This window comes from Myotis yumanensis, unplaced genomic scaffold, assembly GCF_028538775.1.
Source record: "Myotis yumanensis isolate MYYU_CA2020_CCGP unplaced genomic scaffold, mMyoYum1.0.hap1 SCAF_1, whole genome shotgun sequence".
NCBI classification, from domain to species: Eukaryota; Metazoa; Chordata; class Mammalia; order Chiroptera; family Vespertilionidae; genus Myotis; species Myotis yumanensis.
This window is the reverse complement of record NW_027223752.1, coordinates 188,142,358-188,161,674: the sequence shown is the minus strand read 5'-3', so window position 1 is coordinate 188,161,674 and position 19,317 is coordinate 188,142,358. Positions and strand designations below refer to the sequence as shown.

At 34.5% G+C, this 19,317-nt stretch overlaps 1 protein-coding gene and 1 non-coding gene across 2 annotated transcripts in view; both read left to right on the top strand.

Moving 5' to 3' along the window:
- The window catches only part of CFAP299 (cilia and flagella associated protein 299), a 552,389-nt gene that overhangs the window by 365,645 nt on the left and 167,427 nt on the right, over positions 1 to 19,317 (top strand). The gene's annotated exons all lie outside the window — the stretch shown is intronic.
- Positions 16,885 to 17,012, top strand: LOC139001479 (U6atac minor spliceosomal RNA). Its single transcript, XR_011470046.1, has one exon. It is a non-coding gene; the product is annotated as a U6atac minor spliceosomal RNA (small nuclear RNA).

The following is a 19,317-nucleotide window of genomic DNA, read 5'->3' as shown; positions in this document are numbered from 1 at the left end:
TGAACAAACATTTTCATGCCAAGACCAAGAATAAGTTGGAATTGTTTCATCTATAAGTAATATTGTTGTGTAGACTAATTGAATCTAACATAGGCTTCAAATGAAAATACTTAGAAAACTGTATGATGCCATAAAAAGCAAGTGTTATTTATGTCTCTGTTAAAGGAATGTGCTCTTCTCAAGTTAAAAAATTTAACCTGAGCCTTAACCTAAACATATTTCTAGATAATAATTATAATTATAGAAAATATAGACTCATTTAGTGATCTCACTGTTTACTTCTTTGTAAGAACAAAACAACATTAAAATTAATAAATTTGGAGGCTTTCAGTATAGCCAATATTTCTAAACACATACAAAGCTGGGGGAGGGGGAGCAGAATGGCTATATGCATAAAAGATAAATATTATTGGATCCACGTTTCCTTTATTTTATTTTATTTATTTTTTAGGAGGGACAGTCTGGAACTTGAAAGCCTCAGTGAGTTTAATCAGTGTGCAAACAAATGGCAGCCTTGTGTTGGAGCCCAACTGGCTTACAGATGAGTCCATTCTCTGTTTCCACTCCAGATGCCATGACATCAACATATCTATAGACAATATCCTAAGCATCCAATATGTTTTCCCTAAAGCAGCCTTCATATATACATTGCCAAAGCAATGGTTCTAAACAGTTAGCATCTGTGATTTCACTACTAATCAAATTACTTTGACAAGAACAGTCATAAAAATAAAGAAAAGGAAAGAAAAGAAAAGAGAAGAAAAGAAAAGGAAAGGAAAGGAAAGGAAAGGAAAGGAAAGAAAAGAAAAGAAAAGAAAAGAAAAGAAAAGAAAAGAAAAGAAAAGAAAAGAAAAGAAAAGAAAAAAGGAGGGTGCAGAGACTGTTGCACCCAACCATATGGTGGTATCCATTCATTGCTATAGTTATTAGCTGAGGGCTTTCTAATCTGACCATTGGGATTATCAGTGGTTTAAATCAGGTGTGCTTTGGTACCCAGCAGCTAGTAAGGGCACAATTATCACATTGATGGAATCATATTTATCACAGTGAATGGAGTTGCTGGCATTTAACTGGTACACATTGGGATGCCTAAAAAAAAAAAAAAAAAAAAAAAAAAATCAATATTCCAAGTAAAGACTTATACCGAGCATGCTTTTTCTTTTTTTTTTTTTTTTCTTTTTCTGCATCTCCTTGATTCATTCTTATAATGACATGTTCCAGATTTACACAGGCTCCAGCCCTGTAGTTCATCTTGGGATAGCAAAAGGCAGCTGTTAGCCAACCAGGGATGATTTTATTTCTATGTACATGTTGCCTTACAGATGCCTGTTCCACTCTGACACAGATTTTACCGCCTTAAAATTATTTCTGATTTGAATAATGGGGATCCCTGAATTTCAGTGAGTTTGATGTGATGTATATGAGAGATGACATAGTTCTTATGAGATATGATTTAAAACTGGGCAGCACTTTGTAAGAGAAAGGTTAGGATCAAAGAGTTAGAGAAACAAACACCAGGCATTTGACTTGTTTCCACTTTTGGCTTTTATAAATAATGTTGGTATGAACATTCTTTTATGGTAGACTTGCACATACTTTACTATAGGATGTATAACCAGCAGTATAATTGCTGGGCCATACGTTGTTGTTAGCTTCATATTTAGTAGAAATATTAACAATTCTCTATAGTAATTGTAACAGATTATATGCCTACTGGAAATGTGTGAGATTTCCAGTTGCTCTATAACCTGACTCAAACTTGGGATTTATTTTTTCAACTCTGTCTTCTAATTCACTGATTCTATCCTCAGCTTCACCTAATCTACTATGTATTTCTTCCAATTTGTTCTTTATTTGTGTTATGTCATTCTTTATTTCTGACTGTTCTTTTTCATAGTTACTATATCTTTTTTCATGCTGTTGAGCATCTTTATCATCATTACTCTGAACTCTGTTTCAGATAAATTTTTTATCTCTGCTTCATTTATCTCTTCTTCTGGAGAATTCTCTTGTTCTCTCATTTGGGGGTTCTTTCTTTGACTCCTTCAAATAGGAATTTTAGGGGAATATAGGCAGGTTTAGGGAATTTTTAGAACTGGGATTTCATGAAAAAAAACACAGAGCTACAGATTGGGAGAAGTTACATTTCCATAAGACAAGGGAGTAGCAACAGTTACATTTCCATAAGACAGGAAGAGGCAACAGTTACATTTACATAAGATAAGAGAACTGGGAGTAGCCAAAAGGTCTATATTTATAAAATGAAGGAGGAGGAAGAAAGCCCAGAAGGAATAGGAGAACAATGAGGGAGTAGGGTCTCACATGTCCCATGTGATGTTTGACCTTTGAGCTCAGGAGTTACTATAGTAACCAATTCAAAGGGAATATTGACTAATCAGCAGGGATATCAGGACATAGGAACTGCAGCCTTTATAAACCGTGGAAACAGGAAGTTGGTGGGACTCTTTCCCCCTCCCCACGTGGGAGTCTGTGCTGTGAGATTCTTTCCCCTTCCCCACCTGGGAGTCTGTACTTGTTCTTCAATAAATCTCCACCTTTGCCATACCATCTTCAGACTGTGGATTCATTCATTGACTCCGATGGACAAAGAATCCAGGGAATACGTGAGTTCCAGTCCAAGAATCACATATCTTCATTTTGCTGTCTGTTTGGGTTTGTGACTATGTATTAGGTAGATCCTCTGCACCTCTCAATCTTTAGTGCAGGATAGTGTCAAATGCTGTTTTTGACTAATTAGATCAGGCATAGACTCAAAGACTCCAGAGACAGCCTCTGCCTACAGAATGATAGGATTCTGACTTGAATGGCTCCAGGCAATTGTCCTCAGGTCTGGTGAGGTTTTTATTTCAACAGGGTGGGGCAGTTGCTTCTGCCTGGAGGCTAATTGTTATTTTTAGTCTCTTCAGTGGCCTCAGGGCAAGGTATTTTCCAATAGGGTGGGTCAACTGTCTTCCCTACAGGCAAGGTCAACTGTCTTTCCCCCCAAATGTCTGCATGGGAAAGATGTCCTCTGATGCATTGCATGAGGGAATGACTCAGCACAGAAAACTGGGGGTGTCTGCCTTCTAAACTCTAACCCCTGAGTCCCCAATCCTGGCTTCTGCTCATACAGCTCCAGTCCATTCTGCCCTCCCTGTGATGGAGCACAAGGTAGGTGGCTCCACAGGGAATTTGGTGCATTGGCTTTTTAATAGGGTCCCTGAATTTTCAGCTGTCACTCCCTGGCAGACAGCTCCCCTGTTGCTTTTCACAGCTAGATGTTATATGGATACCCTTCTCAGTTGTAGTGCTCTCTGCTGGGGGGCCCAGCTTCGGGATTAGATCCAAGAGTTCTCAGTGGCAACCCCCCACAGCCGAGATATCTCTCCAGAACTTCAATTGCTCTTTGTGGATGCCCAGACATCCCTTTTGTGTCTCTGCCCCTCCTATCAATCTCTATGTGGTCCCCACTTTTGGTCTTCAGGTATCAGGGTTCCCTCCTGCAACTCTTCCATTGATAATTCAGGAAGTTTTTCTGTATTTTAGTTGTAATTACAGTTTGTTCCTAGGAGCATGTCCATGCAGCATCCACTTACTCTGCCACCATTTTTAATCTCCTAAATTTGGGATTGTAGATCACTTTCTTCTAGCCATTCTGGTGAGTTTGTATAAGTATTACATTGTGGGGTTAATGTGCATTTTTCTGATTTTTAATGGGGTTGACTTTCATATGTTTACTGGCCACTTGAATATATCTTTGGTAAAGTTGTTGAAGTGATTGTCGGTTTTAAATTGGATTATCTTTTGCTTGGTGATTTGTAAGTATTCTCTACATACCTTGTACTTGAGTCTTATGTCATTTCTATGGATTGTAAATATAATTTCTCACTCTTGCCTTTACATTTCTTTAATTGCATTTCAATAAACAGAAGTGCCTAATATGATGTAGATTAATTTTTTAATCTTTTCCCTTACGGGTCTATGGTTATATATAAGAGAGTTATACAGTAGTGTACTGAAATAAATTTTGACTTCATATTTTCGAAAGACAAGTAAGAATAATCCTGGCTATGGTTTCTTTTATGTGTTATTTACATTCTCATCTTATATAAAGTCTTAAAAGCATTACATGTAGTTTACTACATAGTAGTTACTCAATTAGTATTCCCCTGACATAGCTAATACTTACTTGAAATTTTTGTTACTTCTCTGTCTCCTTTGTCAAATTCTACAATATCTGGCTTGAAGTGATGAAATTCATAGAGCTCTCTCTTCTAGATTGTCTTCATTTTCTTTATTGTTTATTCTCTGTCAGCTGTCCTTATCCATATTCATGTTATATGCACATAACTTACACATTTATATCTTCAAATCAAACATCTTTTCTAAATTTCTGATTTAGAGACCCAACTAAGTAATATCTCTTACCCAGATGTTTTATAGGCACTTAAAATCAACATGTCCAAAACTAAAATTATAAATTTCTGCAATTCTCCAATGTTCACCAGCTAGGTAAATCATATCACCAAATAGCCTCTAGTCCAAGTTTCACACCTTTTCTTTATCCTCCCTTATTTATTAAGTCATCTAATCCTGCCTTTCTACTTATTAAACACTAGAGGCCTGATGCACGAAATTCATACAAGAGTAGGTCTTCCCTCCCCCGGCTGCTGGCACCAGCTTCCCTCTGGCACCCGGGACCAGGGCTTCTCTCGAAGCCCTGGCTTCGTCTGGAAGGTCGTCTGGGAGGATGTCTGGAAGGATATCCAGTCTCATTAGCATATCATGCTTTTATTATTATAGATTTCTATTTTTTAAGGCAGTATCAAGTTATAAATAGATTGTTTAACAACTCTTTAATTAGTCTCCTTACATTTACTCTGTGGCTCCAGTTCTTTCTTCACATTTCAGGGTTACCTATTTAGAATGCAAATATTAACTTGTCATTCTTTGACTAACCACTTTCAATTATTTCTCATGCCTTTTGGATAATAAGAATCCTTTAATCTGTCAAAGTGTCCTAAACAATCAGACATTATTTAGTCTTGCTGACTTCTCCAGCCTCATCTCTATCACTCTTATGAAACCATACTGAGTTTTTGTTGTTGTTTTTTTGTGTTTTTTTGGCATTTAGTAGTAGTTAAATATATTTTTATTGAATAGATAGAATGTATCTTGCTATTCTTTTCCACATTCTCATTAACCCTGGGTATCACTTTTTTGGTTTTACATATTTGTCACCAGTGTTGTTTATGAATATGCTCAAATTCATTTTAAGTACAGTGTCTTCACTTATTATATCTCTAAGGAGATCCCTTCAATATGCTCTACAAAATTTCTGCCACCTGGAATTGGGTTTGCCCCCTTGGAAGGATTTTACATTCTTATTATTAGCCCAGGTGTTCAGCTCGTGTATTCTTTGCCACACTGCAACAACAGACAGGGTTATTTCTTTTTGAAAAAAAAAATTGGGATTCGATAGTAAAAGTAATCTTCTGTCCATGTACACAATACAGCAGTATGTTTACTGTTTCAAATTCCTCTTTCTCTGTAGAATGTATTTTTTCTCTTTCATCATTTAAAAAGCAGAATTTTTGCAAGCATATATGCTTGAGATCTATTTAAACATCATAAAACAAAAAGAAAACATTTATCTATTTATTTTAAAACATTTACTGAGTAGATATGGAATCAAGAACAATAATAGTATCTGATGTTCAGTGCTTGGGAGGCAGTACTGATTATTAGGTAAAAGCCTTTGAAATCTGCAGCCTGATTTTGAATCTTCATTGCACTACATAAAAGCTGTTCAAGCCCTAGCCAGTTGAACAAAGGGTCACAGATTTGATTCCGGTCAAAGGCACATATCTTGGTTGCAGGCTTGATTCCAGGCCCAGGTCAGGGTGTGTGCAGGAAGCAATCAATGGATGTGAGATGTTTCTATCTTCCTCCCCCTTCACACCTCCTCTCTTCCTTCCACTCCATCTAAAAATCAATTGGGGGGGGGGGGGGGTAGGGGGAGGGAAGGATGAAGCTGTTCAAGCTACTAGTTTTAGTTTCCTTGTGTATAACATAGAAATAAAAATAAATATTTCATCATATAGGGCTGTTATTAGGATTAAAAAAGAAAGCACTCATCACAGTACCTGGCCCTTGGTAAGCAATTAATAATCTTAAAAATTACTAAAGTAAAAATTAGGAAAATAAATATTTCATTTGACATCATTGCTTATACTATAAAATATATTTTAAAATATGATGTATGCCAATACTTAATTTTTCTAATGTAAAATTTCTAATATTGTCAAATAGCTTATACAAATACATGATATATCATTCAAACTGTATAAAATGGTATTATAATGAAGTCTCCTACCCTTGTACAATTACATTTTAAAATAATATTTAAAAAATAAAGTATAGCACTTTAAAGTATTTATAACATGCTTGACACTCTAGATCAGTGATGGCGAACCTATGACACGCGTGTCAGAGGTGACACACAAACTCATTTTTTTTTGGTTGATTTTTCTTTGTTAAATGGAATTTAAGTATATAAAATAAATATCAAAAATATAAGTCTTTGTTTTACTATGGTTGCAAATATCAAAAAATTTCTATATGTGACACGGCACCAAAGTTAGGGTTTTTCAAAATGCTGACACGCCGAGCTCAAAAGGTTCGCCATCACTGCTCTAGATCATACTAGTAAATTACTAAGAGCTTTGCATATTTAAATGGGAAAAGGATTCTATTCTTAATACTCAAGTCATTTTTGGACTTAGTAACATTCTGATATACTTTCTTATAATTGCTGAGTTTATATATGGAATAATGCCATTATCAAGCTCATTACATGCATGGTAACAATGAAATCTGTGAATAAGAATCATAAATTTTGTATAGTAGTAATCCACCTGTGGCTTTATGGTTTTGGAATTCAGCCACAATTTTTCAACACCAGTGAAAGTGCACCTGTCTATCAGATAGGAAAACACAGTGGTCGTTAATTATATTCCCACTTTCATTATCTTATGGGCTTGAAACCATGAGTGTTATTTACAGAACAGATTTTGTGCTTGATTTAAGTCATGTTGAAAGCTCAGCCCATGTGTGAGTTACTTTGGCACTGTCATGGTTTGATCATGTTGTGCAGGTATCAGAAACCAAATGTCCTTTGGGTTATATGAAGCTCTGCTTAAACTATTCTTTAAGAAGGGCAGAAATCATAAAAAGTGTTGCCAGTTAATACCATGCTCAAAGTTTCAGGAGTTCAATGCACCTTTTACTTATCAACTTAAAATAGAGGCCTGAGAAAGGAGGGAGAAAGGAGAGGAGAGCAAGGCCTTTAGGCAACAGGATGGATTTCCACACACACAGCCTATTAAGAAAGAAACATGCCTTCAGAATAGTGAAAATGGAAGTGTGACACTTTCTTTGAAGGAGAGAGGATTGTCTTTCCAATATTCCTTTCTTTTAAAATGTATTCATTGAAAATTTCAGGTTAATATTTGTTACTGGCAATTTGCCTAAATTATTTTCATTTTTTTGTTACTCTGCCTTCTCTAAATATCAGCATTGCTGTTCACAAATTTTTATTCATTAGAAACTTTATTGACAAATAAACAAGGACTGTGAAAGACACAATGAAGAAGTGAGAGAAGAGGAAAAGAAGGAAGGGCAAGAAGAAAAAGAAAAGACAGGAAGAAACAGAAGTACAGCAAGAACAGGCTGAGATTCCCTCTCTCCAATATCTAAAATAGTCCCATGTACAATTACCGCTAGCTGAAGACAGTGCGTTATGTACAGTATGTTCATTTACTAGGGGCACCGAAACAAAGTACCATGGACTGGGTGGCTCTAAACAACAAACATCGCTTTTTCACAATTCTGGAGGCTAGAAGTGCAAAATCAAGATGTGAGCGAAGTTGATTTATTCTATGGCCTCTCTCGGGCTTGGCTTGTAGAAGGCCTTCTTTCTCTGGTGTCTTTACATGATCTTTCCTCTGTTAACTTGTGTCCTAATTACCTTTTCCTGTAAGGACAACAGTCATATTGGATTAGGCTTCACACACAAGACTTCATTTTACCTGATTACCTCTTTGAAAGCACCATTTTCAAATGCATTAATATGTTAAGTACTGGAGGTTAGGAGTTCAACATATGAATTGGGGCGAGGGAACACAGTTCAAACATCTGTGACAGATTTTTGAGCAAATGAGGTTATGTAAAGAATAGAATAATTCTAGTCAAAGAAATTTTGAAGAGGTTTATTGTAGAAGAAATTTATTCTTTTTTAAAAATATATATTTTATTAATTTTTTACAGAGAGGAAGGGAGAGGGATAGAGAGTTAGAAACATCGATCAGCTGCCTCCTGCACACCCCCTACTGGGGGTGTGCCCGCAACCAAGGTACATGCCCTTGACCGGAATCGAACCTGGGACCCTTCAGTCCCCAGGCCAATGCTCTATCCAGTGAGCCAAACCGGCAAGGGCAGGAATTTATTCTTAATGTCATCACATAATGACAGGTTTGAATTTTAGGTCTCTGGGCATTTTTTAATCAATATTCAACATATTGAATATAATAATGTTATATATATGAATAGGATTAATTTTTCAGGAAGCAAGCTAAATGTAATGTCCTCAGTTGCTACTTATGTAGGAGAAACGTTGAAATATTCCAAGACCTCCGTATTAATATTAAATTCAAAGAATATTCTGTATTAAAGATTGTTCTAATTATGAGCATATATGTGGGCTTTTCTCCCAACTTATTTTCAAATGTATGCATCCTGATATGGTTACCTATAGTTTTTTCTCTTTGCTACCACTTTGTAATAGAAATTTGAAATGCAAAAGAGGCCCTAGCCAGTTTGGCTCAGTGGATAGAGTGTCAGCCTGTGGACTGAAAGGTCCTGGGCTTGATTCCGGTCAAGGGCACGTGGGCTCAGTCCCCAGTGTGGGGCATGCAGGGGGCAGCCAATCAATAATTCTCTCTCATCATTGATGTTTCCATCTCTCTCCACCTCTCCCTTCCTTTCTGAAATCAATAAAAATATATTTAAAAAAAACACAAAAAATAAATGCAAAAGAGTTGAGTAGTTTAGTTTAACAGAAAAAAATAGCCCATTTTTAAATCATGGTTAAGTTTTTAAAAATTAACAAGTGTAAACCAAGAAGTTCCAAATGATAAAATTATGCATTCTAATTTCAGTTTTCTCATTTTTGCTAAATATTAAATCTTTTTTTAAAAAGGGAATGCTATCATCAACAAATCAACAAACGACAAGTGCTGGAGAGGATGTGGAGAAAAAGGAACACTCGTGCACTGCTGGTGGGAATGTAGACTGGTGCAGCCACTATGGAAGACAGTATGGAGTTTCCTCAAAAAACTAAAAATGGAAATCCCATTTGACCCTGTGATCCCACTTCTAGGAATATATCCCAAGAAACCAGAAACACCAATCAGAAAGGATATATGCACCTATATGTTCATAGTAGCACAATTCACCATAGCTAAGATCTGGAAACAGCCTAAGTGCCCATCAGTAGATGAATGGATTAGAAAACAGTGGTACATCTACACGATGGAATACTATGCTGCTGTAAAAAAGAAGGAACTCTTACCATTTGCAACGGCATGGATGGAACTGGAGAGCATTATGCTAAGTGAAATAAGCCAGTCAATGAAGGAAAAATACCACATGATCTCACTCATTCATGGATAATAGAGACCATTATAAACTTTTGAACAATAATAGATACAGGGGCAGAGCTGCCTCACACAGATTGTCAAACTGCAGTGGGAAGGCAGGGGAGGGTTGGGGGGCAGGAGGGAGGGGGGTAAGAGATCAACCAAAGGACTTGTATGCATGCGTATGAGCATAACCAATGGACATGACACTTGGGGGGTAGGGGAATCCGAGGAATTGTCAAGGGCGGGGGAAAAAAAGGACACATATGTAATACCCTTTGTAATACTTCAAGCAATAAAAAAAAATGATAAAAAATAGGGAATACTGTTATTTATTTATTTATTTTTTATAAAACATTTTTTGTTTTATTGACTAAGACCTCCTCTTAGGCTAGCGCTTCATCAATGAGCATTGAAGTAGGGCCATCTCATTGACCCTGTTCCAAACCCAGATTTAGGGCTATCCATGTATCCTCCTCGCTGTCCCCTTCCCCCAGGGCAGAAAGGATCTTTTTAGGTTTTGATTTTTGTTTTGGTACTGGGTGATAGTGTTTGTTGCCGGTCCTGCCATTTACCCACTATTTTAAGATTCTTTTTTAAATAGGGAAATGAAAGAAAGGATCTGGACAAGGTGTTATGCCTTTTCTAAAAGTGGTTACTCTTTGACTCCAATAGACCTGAAACTCATGCAGCTTTCTCATGGCCTTTGTTGGTCTTTTTTTTTTTTTTCTTTGCAAGAAGAGCCTTAGAGCTGGTATGAATTTCTCTTGGGTGTGTGGTTCCCAAGTATTTTCTATTCTTTTGCCATCCCACAGTCAGCATTCAGTAATTTGTTAAAAAATTTTAGCTGAATTCTTCTTTCAAATGTTCATTGGTCTCTGCTCCATGTAAGCAAGTGCTTGTATTCTGTCTGTCTTTGGAGATGCCTGCCTTTCCTTAGATTTCATGCTAATTTCATCTCCCTGATGAGTTTAAGAAAAGTTGTGTGTTTGTAGACTGTCAAAGTTGTTGTTGTTGTTGTTGTTGTTATAAGAGTAGCAGCAACACCCTTTCCTTCTTTCTAGATTGTGTGTAAAAACAGATATTCATTTTTTAAGTCATTAATTGTGAAGAGGAAACAAGACTCTTAGTCTTAGAGATCAGGGCAGTCTTAGGTTTTTTAGGTCAACAGTAATCAAATGAGATGGTCTATAATAGTCTAAAAAGGGAATAGGTAGACAAATGGTCAGTGGTGTTATTTCCCTTCGATTTTTGTCCATTTTTTAATAGAAATAATCAAAATGTAACATTATTTGCTCTTTGAGACACATGAGTAGAACCAATAGGCAATAGACTAAATGAAAAATTGTCTCTTTTGGAGGCAAATCTAACAACAGAAAAGAAAAAACAAACAAAAACCATGGGTGAGAACTGTTAAGTTCTTCATAGAACATTAAAATTTAGTACTTCCTTCCATTTCATTTGACTGATTTTGAAACCATTCTTCAATATTTTCTCAATTACATATGACAAATTATTTGGGGAATTAAATGAAAGGGCCATAAATCATGTAAAACAAGTATACTTGGAAGACTGCTTAGGAGATTCTACCATTCAGCTATTAAGTTCACTCTTTACTCTTCAGGGTGATAAAGTGGATAATGAAAGTAGAAGTTGAACTAAATGGAAGGTGGAAATCCAACATAATCCAATTAATATTAGATCCTAAATGGGTCTTTGTCATTGATTGAGAAACTTAAAGCCTCTCTTTCTAAGCTGTAATTCTTGTGTAATGAACACTGCAGTTTTCATTAGAACTCTGTGGCCAGCAGAAACCTCCACTTAATTCATTTACTAGCAAGTATTTTAAGTATTTTACATAAATAAGTAAAAAAGATTGGCTCAAGCTTTCCTTTGGTGCTTTTGGTAGCAAAGGGCTAGTCTCAGTTTTAGGACCATCCTCCCATATTGCCCATAGTCTCTGTCATGAGATATATCTCAGAGCTGTACTGTGTGAACTGTGTTCTTTCCACCTTCAAGAAGATAACAGTTAGCCAAGTTTGTGGAATGAAGGGAAAAACACATCTTCTTTTAGGACCCTTGTTGTCCATCAAAATTTTATCTTTTCAAAGGGAACCAATAGGTAGTTTACATAGTTTTAATAAAGAAAATAGTGTGCCTATATTGAATCAATTGTAATAGTTCTCCAACAGAAAATCAAATAGCATGATAGATTAATCTGTGTGGCTTTGTGAATTTTATTTTTTAAAATTTTCTGTGCCCCAAGTCCTTCTACTTTCTTTTTTCTGTAGAGAAAGTATAGTTCAGATATTTGGCAGATTGTGTTTGTTAGGGTCACTGCATTTATTTATCTTTATACAAACTTATGGTTAATTTCTAAGTATAAAAATATATTTAAGCTGATTATTTTTCTGTGTCTGATTAGCATCAATGAGCTTAAGATTGTTTTCCAGAATCTAAAAACTGTTGATTATTATTTCTCTCTCCACTATGTAAGGAGTTGGTAACTATGGCCTACAGACCAAATCTGGCCCACCACTTTTTTTGTACATTCAGGAGCTAAAAATGGTTTTTACATTTTTTGATTGATTAAAGAAAATCAAAAGAATAATAATATTTCATGACACAAAAATTATATAACATTCAAATACCAATGTCCATAAATAATGTTTAATTGGAACACTCATTTGTTTTCAAATTATTCATGGTTGGTTTTTGCTACAATGGTAGTGTTGAGTAATTGCTGCAGAACTATATGGCCCACAGAGCTGGGAATATTATTATTTGACAATTTACAGAAAATGTTTGCTGACCTCTGCTGTATATATCTAGATTGATCAAGATCGAGAAAATATTTCAAGGAGAAAGAAATGTGCCAAACAGTAAATAACGCAAAGGTGTGGATATTGTAATTATGATAACAGAATTCATGACTTCCTAAAACATATTGGTATTTACAAAATAATGTAGTTGACATTTGTAGTTATATGCCACCAATACTGATACTGTTCCAATTGTGCACACACTATGCTTTGGATTTTATTAATTTCATTTTTTTATGAGAACGATTACTCAAACCACACATAGAAATTAATACTATTTTTCTATCCTCACAACCCATCACTGTTTGGTTTTTCTTGTGTCCTGGTAAGTCAGTTTTTATCCGTCTTCATTATTTCTCATGACAATCATTGGAAAGGATTTTTAAAACAAGAAAAAAACCAAATTTATAATTGAAAGTTTAATTTTTAAAAATATCTTATTAATCAAAGAATTATTTAATATGCAAAATTTAGTAAAAAGTAAAATAAATTGTTTTTCTCATGACTTCAATCAATTGGATTTTTCACCCATGAGAGATATCAGTGTTTTGGAATATTTCAGTAGGACATTTCAAATATTTACTGAAAATTAACTTATTTCTATAAAAAATATATTTTTTTATAATCTACCCAATGTAAATACAATGCTTCTTTCCTGAAAACTTCTATATTTCATAACAGAGCTAAGATTCCATTATTCAGTTTGTTAGTATAGTATTAGACATTAGCAAGTTAATTTGGATATAATTTCATTGTTAAATGTTAGTTCTAACTTTGTCACAAAGTCAGTTTTCTATATTCCAAATCTCAGTTGAATTAACTGATGTTGCCTCAAGGACCCATGTTCCACAGCATATTTATAATGTAAAAAAGAGGATAATAAAGAATGTCTAAGTGATGTGTTTGTGAACCTAAATGATATTAGTACAGATATAACAACATTTGCCATCCCAAAGTATTTATTATTTTGATTGTAAAAAATGTATGTTGGTCATGTAAAGATGATATATTGTCTTGTAAAGATGATACATTGTCTAAGGCTAGCAAAACAATGATAATTATATGTCAAATGACTGGAAAACATAGGTATGCTTTCTTAAATATGGGTAAAATCAGGGCAAATTGTATTGGCCCTAAAAGAATTCCTACAATCTTCTAAATATTAAAACAGCAAGAAAGCACTATCAATGTTTGTTTTTCTTTGTACTATCCTAGGTTTTTATTCTTAAAATTAACTCTGGAAAATAAATGGTAAAACTCACTCAAATTATTTTGAAAATATATTTATATTTTTATAAAAAATAACAGTCATTACCGCAAAAAGACATAAAACTTGATTTGTGTAATATCCATGCCTAAAACTTTCTGTGTGTTTTTTTTTTTCAGCATGGTTCAAATCACTTTAATTTACTAAATGTTTTCCAATGCCTCTTATATGCCAAACACTGTGTTAGGGTCTGAAGAGAATAAAAAGTTGGTGGATATGTAGATCTGGTTCTCAAGGCACTCACAGTCCAACCATTGATGTAGAATGTAGACAATATTTACAATGGAAAATGTATTAGGTGGGGTCATGAGGAAGAATATTTAAAGTGGTAGTTTGAGATCTGAGTAAAGGGAAAACATTGAATAACATGATTATAATTTAAACTTTATTCTGTACTCATTAAGGACTTTTGAGGAAATGGCAATTATGATTATGGTTGTGCTTAAAAACCATAGGAAAAAAATTGAGCAAAGTTGTCTTTTGTCTTTGTTTGGTTTTATTGTTATTTTTCTCCTTTGAACTACTATTCTCATCTATGTTAAGTAATGGGGAGGAGATTAAAATAATAATATTAACTATTGTATATTAATGACAGTTTGACACCACCATCATTCCATTCTTTCTTGAAATGTTTTATTGTTTTTGTTGTTATAGACAGACTTTCCAGTAAACATAGCAAACTGGAATATTTTTATGCCAATGTTACAAGGATGTAACAAATAAAAATAATGATGATTTACATGACTTTTACACTGAATTTATTCAGTAACCTAATTAATTCCATAACTTGAGTCCATGTTTTATTCCTGAATTTCCATAGCTTTATTCACCTTAATATGGACCTTGTCCCCTAAAGCTTTAATTTTTTTTAAATTACAAAACCCTTCTAGATCCCATTATAGTATTTTTAAAATTTAAGATTATGTTTTGGATTAGTTTTCCTACAGCTGCAGACAACTTCCTCACGAGTCTAAGAAACATGTACATGGCCAGAGAAAAGTCATGGTTTAGCTTACCCTGGTTTAGTTAATTTAATGACTTCCACAAACTCTTCATAAGGATAGATGTCTTGTTAAATTTCCAAATTGGTTCAATATTTTTCTGCAATGAACACTCATAGAAAATCTCTAACCTTGATCTTGGTCTTCAGCATTGTTAACAATGTATGAAATAATCTGGAAGTGAGAGAAATAGGGGTTATTACTGTTTGCAGCGATCATTCTTTTATCAGAAAAGCAGAACTACTATGAGAATTATGATAGTGGACTCATTGTATGAATAAGATCTGACATAGTCGTGGAAGATGCTGAGGAATAATTAGGAGGCTGGAAAGAAGAAGAGCTGAATGTAGAGCAAGGGAGGGCATCTACTTCTACCATGTCTAAGCACAACGACATTCAAAGTGCAATGGCTACTGCTTAGCTTCCCATTTCCAAACGTTTTGCAAATTCCTTTTTTCCTTAACTAATCTAGGAACTCTACAGAGAAGGGGACTCTGAGAATCACAGTTTCAGCTTAGCCAAGTTAACATAGTATAAAACAATCACACTGCTATTTTTAAGATCATTTACATATTCATTTTTTCAACTATTATTTAATAACCACATACTACTTGCCAGGCTCCTTGTTAATTGTTGGAGATATAATGCTAAACAAATATGCCCTCTCTCCTGAAAATTCAACTTTTTTTCAGGGACAAAAATATAAGAAGCAATTAAAATTAAAGTATAAGGAAATATATAGGTAAAAATGGGAGCAATTAGCTGAGCCTCTTCCAGAAGTATTCACCAGGGAAACCTTCCTAGGCAATGAGACTTCTAAAACTGATACCTGGTGGATGGGCAGATGTGATGTACAGGGGAGCAAAGTGGGGCAAGAAAGGAAAGTACTATGTGAAATCCTCTTGGTCCAAGAGCTATATTATGGTGTCTTGGGAGAACTGAAAAATGTTCAGAATGAATGGACTACTGAGTCCCCAGGTAGAAAATGAGTAGCCTGTAATGAACAAAGTACTGGGTGTTTTTCTTTGTAGGATTTTTTGGTAAATATAATTAATTTTATTCTTGCTCCCATACTCTTTTTGGTAGTAATTCAGTTACTCAGGATCATCTTTTTAAAAGTTTCTCAGACCCTAGATAAGAGTATGTTTCAATTGGTATCATTGTCTCATAGCAGATGTTTTAGAAATAATTAAATCAGATAAGAATGCATTTTTAAATCTCAATTTATTTATTTATTTTTTTAAAATATATTCTATTGATTTTTTGCAGAGAGGAAGGGAGAGAGATAGAGAGTTAGAAACATCGATGAGAGAGAAACATCGACCAGCTGCCTCCTGCACATCTCCTACTGGGGATGTGCCTGCAACCCAGGTACATGCCCTTGACCGGAATCGAATCTGGGAACTTTCAGTCCGCAGGCCGACGCTCTATCCACTGAGCCAAACCGGTTTCGGCTAAATCTCAATTTAAATGTGTCTGTAAGTATAATATGAACAAGAACACAAGTTTAAGCAAACTTCTTTTCTTTTTTCATGTTCTACCAAGAGCAGGTCCTTTACTTCTGGGTGGTCACTATTGTGGTCTTTGTTTTTATACAAAGGAAAATATAGGAGGATTCTCCTATAAACTAAGCCACAGTGGAAGTTTGCTTAGCATTAGACAACTAAAGAAACCACAATCGTGTATTGCTTCCTGTGTTTATTATAAGCATCTTCAATCTCATTATAATGATATCCTGCACTATTCAAAACTGAAAAATTGATATATTTGTATGGAAGGGGAAAGAGAATGCTTCACCTTAGTTTCAAATACCCTAACTACAAAAACTAAGGAAGATATGCAATGAAGCACAATGTATAAAGAAATAAAGCAAAAGCTTTCCTCTATTTCTATAATAACTAACTGGGAGTTTTGTGCAGTTTTAAAAGTGTTTAAATGTTTGTTTTAGGTGTATTAGCCTATGTTAGGAGAATATAAGAGAATCTTGTATAGTAAAGTAACTGATGAGTCCACAAATATCAAATCAATAGGACACTAGTATAGAAATAGATAAGCAGATTAATGGAGATGTGTAGAAAACACAAGCACAGATTTCAGTGTTGTATGAAAGGAGAGAAGGCTATCACTCCCCTTAACAAGGAAGGAAGAGGCTCTCAGGCCTAACAACACGCAGAGATAATTAGATTAAGAATTTAAAATTAGTATTTTTAAATGAATAGATTTTAAAATAAATAAATAATTGTATCCGTAGAGCAAGACACTATGAAAATGTTCAATTTAAAAACAACTAAAGCGAAGTTCTAAAAGGAAATAAAAACATTTTAATTAAAGAAGAAAAAAATTCAATGGACAGATTAACAATAAAGAAACTGAAGAAAAAATTAATAATTTGGAATATGGAATTGGATAAATTACCCAGAGTGCAGTATAAAGATATAAAACTTAGAAATTATAAATGACACACAAAAAATATAATGAGATGGTGCAATGTACATCTACTACAAGTTTCAGGACAGAATAGAGAGAATGACAGTAGGCAATACTTGAAAAAATAAATATTTTTAAATAGATGAAAGTCATGATCTTAATATTTGTAAAGCAAAATGAGTTAACAGCAGGATAAATAAAAATAAACCATCACCCAGACACAAGTTAGTGAAAATGTATAACACTAAAGACAAAGAGAAAATCTTCAAAACAACTGTAGAAAAAGTCTAGATCACCTAAGAAGGAAAGACAATTATACTGACAAGTTAAAATGTTTGCAGTAGTCTAAAATGTCAACAACAATAGAGATTAAAAGACAATAAGAAATAGCTTAAACTTTCATAGGGAAAATAAATGTCATGCTATTTATAGTATTCAGTTGTATCCTTCTTATGACTTTTATAACCTGACTTATTGGTCTATTATTGGATGATTTTCCTTCTTTAGAAGAACTTAAGCTGATATTTCTACTTATTATTTATCAAATACACTCTCCTTTATCAAAATAGACTATTTTTGTCTTACCAGTTAATTATTACTTTTTTAATTGTCCTATCTACATCTTTGTCAAATTAATGTTAGCATTTCTGTTTTAAAAGCCAATGCTGTAATTTCTAGTAACATTCAGTATTTCTGGTTGTACCCAATTTGTTTGCCATGGATATAAAAATATATTTAGTGTTTTCAGTTTTGCAGGTGAAAGCATTTTCATAAGTGAAGTCCAAAGTGCCATCAACATTATTGGCACCCATTTTATTCCCTTTGGGAAGCATGAATCATAAGTAACCAAATGTAATTAATAATGACAGCTAAGATTCTAAAACAGCTTTTGAAAAGCACAGAAGGTTCCACAGATGAGCTCAAGAAGTGTGTGGTACACCTGCGATGTAAGAAGGCATCAACTAAAGCAGGGATCCTCAAACTTTTTAAACAGGGGGCCAGTTCACTGTCCCTCAGACCGTTGGAGGGCTGGACTATAGTTTAAAAAAAACTATGAACAAATTCCTATGCACACTGCACATATCTTATTTTGAAGTAAAAAAACACAAAATGGGAACAAATACAATATTTGTATTTGCATGTGGCCCGCGGGCCGTAGTTTGAGGACCCCTGAACTAAAGTAATGCATACCGGTTACTGTTTGAAGTATAACTAGCTTAGCCTGAAGTCAAGGAGATTGTTCAACAATAACAAGAGAAAAATCAGTAGAAATATGAAAAATTCAACCCATCTAAAGGACATTATATTCATGTATGCTAAATAAAACATTTTGATTGTTAACTGAACTTTATAAATTGTCTGGGTGCTCCATACTGTACAAAAACCAGCATAAAATAAGTAGCACCATTAAAGATAAGATTCATATTTGAAGCATGAAGATTTATTATTCACCAGGTCTATTCTATTTGCTTTGCCAAAATAGGTCCAATATTGAACTATTACAAGTTCACAGAAAACGTGTGTGTGTTTTTTTTGGCCATGGGAAATTGAAAGTGTTGCATTAGCTGAATACATTCTGTAGCATCCCCTTCTGGTGATTCATTTCAAGTCAAGACATTAAGTTTCTATTGTGTACCAGGCACTTTGTTAGATTCTGGGGTCAAGAGTTCAAGACACAGATACCAAAAATAAAACTGACTTAAAAAGGCCTGCCATTTAAGGAGATAACAGACATGCAAGCAGCCAGATACAAGGTAGGATGAAATCTGCCTTAAATAGCATTCAAATAACATATACTGTGGTCATTCGGAGCATAGACTGATCAATGCTGTCTGAGAGGACCCAACAAAGCTTTAGGCAGGAGACATCTGCATTGATCTGAGGTGTGCAGGAATGCTTTCTGAAGGTGGAGAATAAGTAGGTGAGCAAAACAGATTAGATTACATTAAGTTAAACTTTTGATAGATTCCAATATAGTCAGTTGAAAGAAAAACTTAAGGTTTTGCTATTTTCTTGGGGAAAATGATATATACATGTTGTTAAGTGCTTACTAGGTGCCTGGCATTTTACTTTGGCTTAGAATTATTGCATTCAATTATTTC